Consider the following 8616-nt stretch of genomic DNA (forward strand, 5'->3'; position numbering starts at 1 on the left):
TCACCTTGACATCAGGGAGGTGAAGGAATTTCCACCTTCACATCACAAGACCATCTGAGCATAGAGTCAAATATCTGGTATCTTCTGGCAGCCTTCAAATACGACTTCTGGTAGGAACAGCTGATTTTATACTCTGACGGTTGACTCTGGTGTCCAAGAATTTAGATTTTAATCAAATTAGTATTAACTCAGTTCAGTAATTATTTTTCCTTAATTTCAGACCAAATTTTAACTATTGAACGATAAAACGTATTTCCTTTAGTTAAATTTGCATGATTAATCTGCCCTGCTGAAATTTCAAAATTGTTCTACATTGCATCTTGTTTCTGGTTTGGTTAAGCACATAGAATAATTTAATTTATCTGTTAATCCCTGCTAACCAGCAATTTTTATGGTCACTTGATTTCCATTTCAATTCAATTCAAAAATATTTTATTAATCCCAGAGGGAAATTAAATGTTGTTGTAACTCATCATCCTGGTTTCATTAAAGAGTTGTTATAGATGCTGATGGCTGTGGGCAGGAAGGATCTCTTGTAGTGGTCTGTCCTACAACGGATTTGAAGAAGCCTCTGACTGAAGACACTTTGTTGCTGTATGACAGTCTGATGAAGAGGATGCTGAGGGTTGTCTATAATGTTCTTCATTTTATGAAGAATCCTTCTTTGAACAATCATCTCCAAAGGTTCTAGAGGAGTCCCCAGAACTGAGCCAGCCTTCTTTATGAGCTTGTTGATCTTTTTTAAGTCACTTGCTGTGGTGCTGCTACCCCAGCAGATGATGGCAGAAGAGATGGCACTCTCTACAACAGACTTATAGAAGATATGCAGCATCTTGGTGCAAACGTTGAAGGCCTTCAGCTTCCTCAATAAATACAGTCTGCTCTGTCCCTTCTTGTAGACGGCTTCACTGTTGCATTTCCAGTCCAGTCTATTGTCCAGGTGAACTCCAAGGTATTTATACTTCTCCACCACCTCCACTTCTTCTCCCATGATGAAAATAGGGTTGGATCTGTTCCTGATTCTCCTGAAATCTACAATCATCTCCTTTGTTTTGTTCACATTCAAGATGAGATGATTGTTTCCACATCATGCCACAAAGCGGTCCACCAGTTCCTTGTACTCAGCTTCTTGTCCATCTCTGATACACCCGACTACTGCAGAGTCATCAGAATATTTCTACAGATGACAGGTGATGATAGGTGAGGGACCAGACAAAGTGCAGCCCAAAGACCCCAATGATGAGAAACACAAATGGACCTAGTGTTCCCTTGCCCAGACGTGGGTCACCGGAGCCCCACTCTGGAGCCAGGCCTGGAGGTGGGGCACGCGGGCGAGCGCCTGGTGGCCGGGCTTTTACCCATGGAGCTCGGCCGGGCACAGCCCGAAAAGGAGACGTGGGTCCCCCTTCCCATGGGCTCACCACCTGTGGGAGGGGCCAAAGGGGTCGGGTGCAATGTGGGATGGGTGGTGGCCGAGGGCGGGGACCCTGGCGGTCTGATCCTCGGCTACAGAAGCTGGCTATTGGGACGTGGAATGTCACCTCACTGGTGGGGAAGGAGCCTGAGCTGGTGTGTGAGGCTGAGAGGTTCCGGCTAGAAATAGTCGGACTCACCTCTACGCATGGCTCGGGCTCTGGAACCAGTTTCCTTGAGAGGGGCTGGACACTCTTCCACTCTGGAGTTGCCCCTGGTGAGAGGCGCCGAGCAGGTGTGGGCGCACTTATTGCCCCCCAACTTGGTGCCTGTGTGTTGGGGTTCACCCCGGTGAATGAGAGGGTGGCCTCCCTCCGCCTACGTGTGGGGGGATGGGTTCTGACTGTTGTTTGTGCTTATGCACCAAACGGCAGTTCAGATTATCTACCCTTTCTGGAGTCCTTGGAGGGGGTACTGGAAAGTGCACCTTCTGGGGACTCCCTTGTTCTGCTGGGGGACTTCAATGCTCATGTGGGCAATGACAGTGAGACCTGGAGGGGTGTGGTTGGGAGGAACGGCCCCCCTGATCTGAACCAGAGAGGTGTTCTGTTGTTGGACTTCTGTGCTCATCATGGATTGTCAATAATGAACACCTTGTTCAAGCATAAGGGTGTCCATATGTGCTCTTGGCACCAGGACACCCTAGGCCGCAGTTCGATGATCGACTTTGTCATCGTCTCATCTGATCTGCGGCCACATGTCTTGGACACTCGGGTGAAGAGAGGGGCGGAGCTGTCAACTGATCACTACCTGGTGGTGAGTTGGCTCCGATGGTGGGGGAGGATGCCGGTCAGACCTGGCAGACCCAAACGTATTGTGAGGGTTTGCTGGGAACTTCTGGCAGAGTCTCCTGTGAGACGGAGTTTCAACTCCCACCTCCGGGAGAACTTTGAACATGTTCCGAGGGAGGTGGGGGACATTGAGTCTGAGTGGACCATGTTTCGTGCCTCTATTGTCAAGGCGGCTTACCAGAGCTGCGGCCGCAAGGTTGTTGGTGCCTGTCGCGGCAGCAACCCTCGAACCCGATGGTGGACACCTTCAGTGAGGTATGCTGTCAGGCTGAAGAAGGAGTCCTATTGGGCCTTTTTGGCCTGTGGGACCCCGGAAGCAGCTGATGGGTACCGGCAGTCCAAGCGACATGCGGCTCGGGTGGTTGCTGAGGCAAAAACTCGGGCATGGGAGGAGTTCGGAGAGGCCATGGAGAACGACTTCCGCACGGCTTCGAGACGATTCTGGTCCACCATCCGGCGTCTCAGGGGGGAAAGCGGTACGCCACCAACACTGTTTATAGTGGGAGTGGTGTGCTGCTGACCTCAACTTGGGATTTTGTGGGTCGGTGGGCGGAATATTTTGAAGACCTCCTCAATCCCACCGGCACGTCTTCCACTGAGGAAGCGGAGCCTGAGGACTCTGAGTTGGGCCCTCCAATCTCTGGTGCTGAGGTCACTGAGGTGGTTAAAAAGCTCCTCGGTGGCAGGGCCCCAGGGATGGATGAGATTCGCCCAGAGTTCCTTAAGGCTCTGGATGTATTAGGGTTGTGTTGGCTTACGCGACTCTGCAATATTGCGTGGACATTGGGGGAAGTTCCCCTGGATTGGCAGACCGGGGTGGTGGTCCCCCTATTCAAAAAGGGGGACCGAAGAGTGTGTTCCAACTACAGGGGAATCATGCTCTTAAGCCTCCCTTGTAAGGTCTATTCGGGGGTTCTGGAGAGGAGGGTCCGTCGGATAGTCGAACCTCGGATTCAGGAGGAACAGTGCGGTTTTCGTCCTGGCCGTGGAACACTGGACCAGCTCTACACTCTCAGCAGGGTCCTGGAGGGTGCGTGGGAGTTTGCCCAACCAGTCTACATGTGCTTTGTGGACTTGGAGAAGGGGTTCGACCGCGTCCCTCGGGGGGCCCTGTGGGAGGTACTCTGGGAGTATGGGGAACCGGGCCCTTTGATACGAGCTGTTAGGTCCCTGTATGACCGGTGCCAGAGCCTGGTCCGCATCGCCGGCAGTAAGTCGGGCTTGTTCCCGGTGAGAGTTGGACTCCGCCAAGGTTGCCCTTTGTCACCGATTCTGTTCATAACTTTTATGGACAGAATTTCTAGGTGCAGCAAAGGTGTTGAGGGGATCCATTTTGGTGGCCTTAGGATTGCTTCTCTGCTTTTTGCAGATGATGTGGTCTTATTGGCTTCATCAGATCGTGATCTACAGCTTTCGCTGGAGCGGTTCGCAGCCGAATGCGATGCGGCCGGGATGAAGATCAGTTCCTCCAAATCCGAGGCCATGGTATTGAGCCGGAAAAGGGTAGAGTGCCCTCTCCGGGTCAGGGAGGAGGTCCTACCCCAAGTGGAGGAGTTCAAGTATCTTGGGGTCTTGTTCATGAATGAGGGAAAAATGGAGCATGAGATAGGTGGATAGGTGCAGCGTCTGCAGTGAAGCGGGCGCTGTACAGGTCTGTCGTGGTGAAGAGAGAGCTGAGTCAAAAGGCGAAGCTCTCAATTTACCGATCGATCTACGTTCCCACCCTTATCTATGGTCACGAGCTTTGGGTTGTGACCGAAAGAATGAGATCTCGGATACAAGCGGCCGAAATGAGTTTTCTCCGCAGGGTGTCTGGGCTCTCCCTTAGAGACAGAGTGAGAAGCTCGATCATCCGGGAGGGACTCGGAGTAGAGCCGCTGCTTCTCCACGTCGAGAGGAGCCAGTTGAGGTGGCTTGGGCATCTGTTTAGGATGCCTTCTGGACGCCTCCCTGGTGAGGTGTTCCGGACACGTCCCACCGGAAAGAGGCCCAGGGGAAGACCCAGGACATGCTGGAGGGACTATGTTTCTCGGCTGGCCTGGGAACGCCTCGGGATTCCCCGGAAGAGCTGGCCCAAGTGGCTGGGGAGAGGGAAATCTGGGCCTCCCTACTTAGGCTGCTACCCCCGCGACCCGACCCCGGATAAGCGGAAGAAAATGGATGGATGGACAGGAGTCTGTTTTGTACTGGAAATCTGAGGTGTACAGAGTGAAAAGGAATGGTGAGAGTACAGTCCCCTGTGGTTCTCCTGAGCTACTGACCACCTGGTTAGACACGCAACCCTTCAGTCTCACAAACTGTGGTCTGTCTGTCAGGTAGTCTTTTTTTTTTTTTGAGCTCAGTTTAAGTGTAGAAACATTGTGAAGTGTTTCAATGAACTTATCATCATCGCTCTTTTTTTCTTTTTTTAAAGAAAGAGAAGAAAGAAGAATAAATAGATAAAAGAGAAATAGATAAGACGAGAGACCACCACGACAGAACAACATGCACAGCACAATGCCACCCACAATATCACCATGAAACATTCGACATCGCACAAGGAATCATCTAGCTTCCACCACTACCCAACCTAGCGTGCATCTGTCAAAGCACCTGAATCCAAACACCTGCGCAAGCACGCCCGCCACCACCAGATTTATCCAAAAGAATGCCCAATAGTGGACGTGGGGGCCCACAGACCCGCCCCCCCAGGACACAATGGCAACATAGGGAGGACCGGAGCCACAGACACACAGCGGCCCACAGGCCCGGAGCCACAGGAGTCTCCCAACAGGGAGAACCGCACCCCCCCCCAGAGAGGAGCAGAGGAAAAAACCGGGTGACCCCAGCCACCACAATGCAGAGCCTCCAGGAAGCTGCAGCGACGAGTCCACAGGTCCGGCCGGCGATTCATGCCCCCCCCAAGTAGATCCGGCCATGGACACCGAGCCCCAAGCCCCGAGGCCATACCACCCCCCAGCAGAGCCCCGACAGAGCCAGGGCACCCAGGCCCCGCCAGGCAGCAACCAGGGCGGACCGACGTGCACCCCACCACCCAGCCCAGACACCGAGAGCCACCAATGCACCGGCGGCAAGGGGGCCCCCCACCAAAGGGGGGCACGATCAGGGGGAGTGGGCCCCACACCAAACTTGGGGCCCAAATTGATCCAAGAGAGGGGGACCACCAAAAACCAAACCTGAGCAACCAACAGGCACACACAGACAGCCCGACAGTTCATTCATTCAACAGATGACAGGAGTCTGTTTTGTACTGGAAATCTGAGGTGTACAGAGTGAAAAGGAATGGTGAGAGTACAGTCCCCTGTAGTTCTCCTGAGCTACTGACCACCTGGTTAGACACACAACCCTTCAGTCTCACAAACTGTGGTCTGTCCATCAGGTAGTCTTTGATCCAGGCGATTGTTGAAGCCTCCACCTGAGTCTTCTGAAGTTTCTGACAAAGCAAATCAGGCTGGATTGTGTTAAATGCACTGGAGAAATCAAAGAACATGACTCTCGCAGTGCTGTCTGCCTTTTCTAGATGACAGTGAGTTTGCTGAATCAGGTGTATGATGGCATCTTCAACTCCAAGTCCACGCTGATAAGAAAACCACAGTGGGTCCTGATATGTGCTTGTTTGTCTAGTCAGGTGGGTCAGCAGAAGTCTCTCTAGGACCTTCATGATGTGAGATGTCAGGGATGTCATACCTCTAGATGTCATTTAACTCCAGTTGTGAACAAAGCCTTCATTTTAAATGTCAGAAATAATTGCCAACAGTTGTTTTTAGCATACATAGTCAAATAAACATCACAAAATTGTATTAAAGCGTGTGTGTTTTACTTATGACATCTGAATCCTTCAAATAAAAGAACTCACAGTGTAAAAGGGTAATTCGAGGTAATTAAATAATAATCTGAATTGATTTTAAGACCTTCAGACGTTCTCTCAGAGCTGAGAGTGGTGCCCCTTCAAAATAAAATTCATAACGAATTTTAACTATTAAACAACCCTTCCCTCTACACAACACACATGCGAATACTCCCATCTTTCTTCCTTGCCAAGACGATGGAAGATGCATAAGGGCTGCTACTCTCCCGAATGATCTGGGAGGAGAGCAACTGATTGATATGATCCTTCACCACCTCATATTCAGAAGGCGGAATGCGCCTATAGCGCTGCTTAACTGGGACATCGTCAACCAGAGGACTGTCATGAGCTAACAAATTAGTACAGCCTAGGTCTCCATCATGAGAGGAGAAAACTGGCATATATTGATGGAGCATAGCTCTCACCTGATCCTGTTCTTCCACTGACAGGGAAGACAAATCTAAGTCCTCCACCTGCTGCTGCACATTAACCAAAGCTGTCTGACCTGACATTGTGGCTACGTTTACTGGGACCTCAGTAATTCCTGAAGGGAGACTAACAACTTTAACAACCTCCAATGTGCCCACAACTGTGCGGTATAACACCACTTCATTCAATCCAACATTAATGACGGGCACATAGGCTGTACCCCTGATTACTCGAACTAAAGCTGGAGAAGCAAGTAAACCAGAAGGCAAACCAGAGTCCAAAGGTTTAGCTTGGATTTTGACCCAGGTGTCATCCACATAACGGAACCAATGGCTTGGCGTTGTTCCCTCATAGGAGTTTAGGGCTCTCTGTTCCACTTCCTCCATGTAGAGATTGGCAACAATGGGTGACACTGGAGATCCCATGGCACAGCCGTGCTTCTGTCTGTAAAAACTGTCATTGAACTTGAAATAAGTGGTGGAGAGGCAGAGATCCAACAGGGTGCAGATCTGGTCTGGGGTGAAGTTGGTCCTGTTGATTAAGTCCTTGTCTTGTAAAAGTTGTTTTCTGACGGTTTCTACTGCTTCAGAGATGGGTATGCAGGTGAAAAGAGAAGTCACATCATACAATACAAGGGTTTCTCCTGGGGTTCATTTCAAGTGTTGAACTTTGTTAGCAAAATCAATAGAATTATTTATGTGATGAGGTGTGTTTCTAACAAGAGGAGCTAAAATACCAGCCAGATGTTTAGCAATATTGTATGTCACTGAGTTCATGCTGCTGACGATGGGTCTGAGTGGTGTTCCTTCTTTGTGTATTTTTGGAAGTCCATAAAGACAGGGAGTGGCTTCCCCTGGGTACAATCTATAATACACCGATCAATTGATTGTTTTCTCCTTTTCAAGTTTTTGCAGGTAATCTGTGAATTTCTTTTTGTAGGTACTGGTTGGGTCCCTCTTCAGGGTCTCGTAGGTGTTGCTGTCGCTCAGTAGTGTAGTTATTTTTTCCCGGTAATCAGAAGTGTTGAGGACTACTGTGCATCTTCCTTTATCAGCTGGTAAAATGGTGATGTTTTGGTCCTGGCTGAGTGATGTTACAGCTTTCCTTTCCTGTGGTGTGAGGTTTGAAGGAGGCGGTTTGGCACTGGAGATGGTTGCTGATATTTCCATTCTGAGCTGTTCTGCCTCTCCTTCCGTCAAGTTGTTGTTCCTAATCGCGGATTCAGTGGCCGTGATTAGTTCCACAACAGGTATTTCTTGAGGGGAGATGGCAAAGTTTAGTCCTTTTGCCAGCACATCTTTCTCAGGTTGTGTCAATGTCCTGTTAGACAAATTTCTAACCCACTGGTCCTGAAAATTAGTGTTGGCAACAACCTCCTGATCTTGACTGATGGTTTGTGATGTGAAAACCGCTCTCTGTTGTAATTTTAGAAACTTACTTTTTTGACGTTCCTTGCTCTTTTGATGTTGTGATAGCTGGGCCTTTTCAACGAAACAAGAAACTTCTTCCAACAGAGGAAATGGTAGCAGAGTAGACAGCTTCTGGAGGGTCTGATCCATTTTGAGTGAGAGAGCTTCAATGGTGAAGTGTATCTGTCTTATTCTGTCACTGAGCAGCTTGTTTTGAGCTTTCAGGAGTATTCCTTCTGCTCTATGTCCTTTGATCGAGGAGCTGAGTTTCAAACAGCTGGGGATGAGTTTTTCTTGTCTGTATCTCAGACTGAAACGAAGATGATTCCTGTAGTCTGCAAACTTCCTTGACATCTTCTCAAACTCCCGCACTGCTCCTAGGGTATCCTTCCATAATGTTTAGCAATATGCTGGTGAAGATTCTCAGTCATCCAGGACATGATGAATTCAAAAAGCGTTCAATACAAAAACAACTGGACTTTATTTGTAGCAGAAGACGTTTCGCTTCTCATCCGAGGAGCTTTCTCAATTCAAAGAGCAGAGAGTGAGAGATACAGGTTATAAGGCTGAGTGAGATAAGACACACACACACATAAGACACACACACACACATATATGTAGATTGGCAGTTCACACCTAAAAAAAAAAAACCTAAACAGTACATTTT

Source organism: Nematolebias whitei, chromosome 2 (assembly GCF_014905685.2).
Source record: "Nematolebias whitei isolate Nwh7 chromosome 2, NemWhi1, whole genome shotgun sequence".
In the NCBI taxonomy this organism is placed as follows: domain Eukaryota; kingdom Metazoa; phylum Chordata; class Actinopteri; order Cyprinodontiformes; family Rivulidae; genus Nematolebias; species Nematolebias whitei.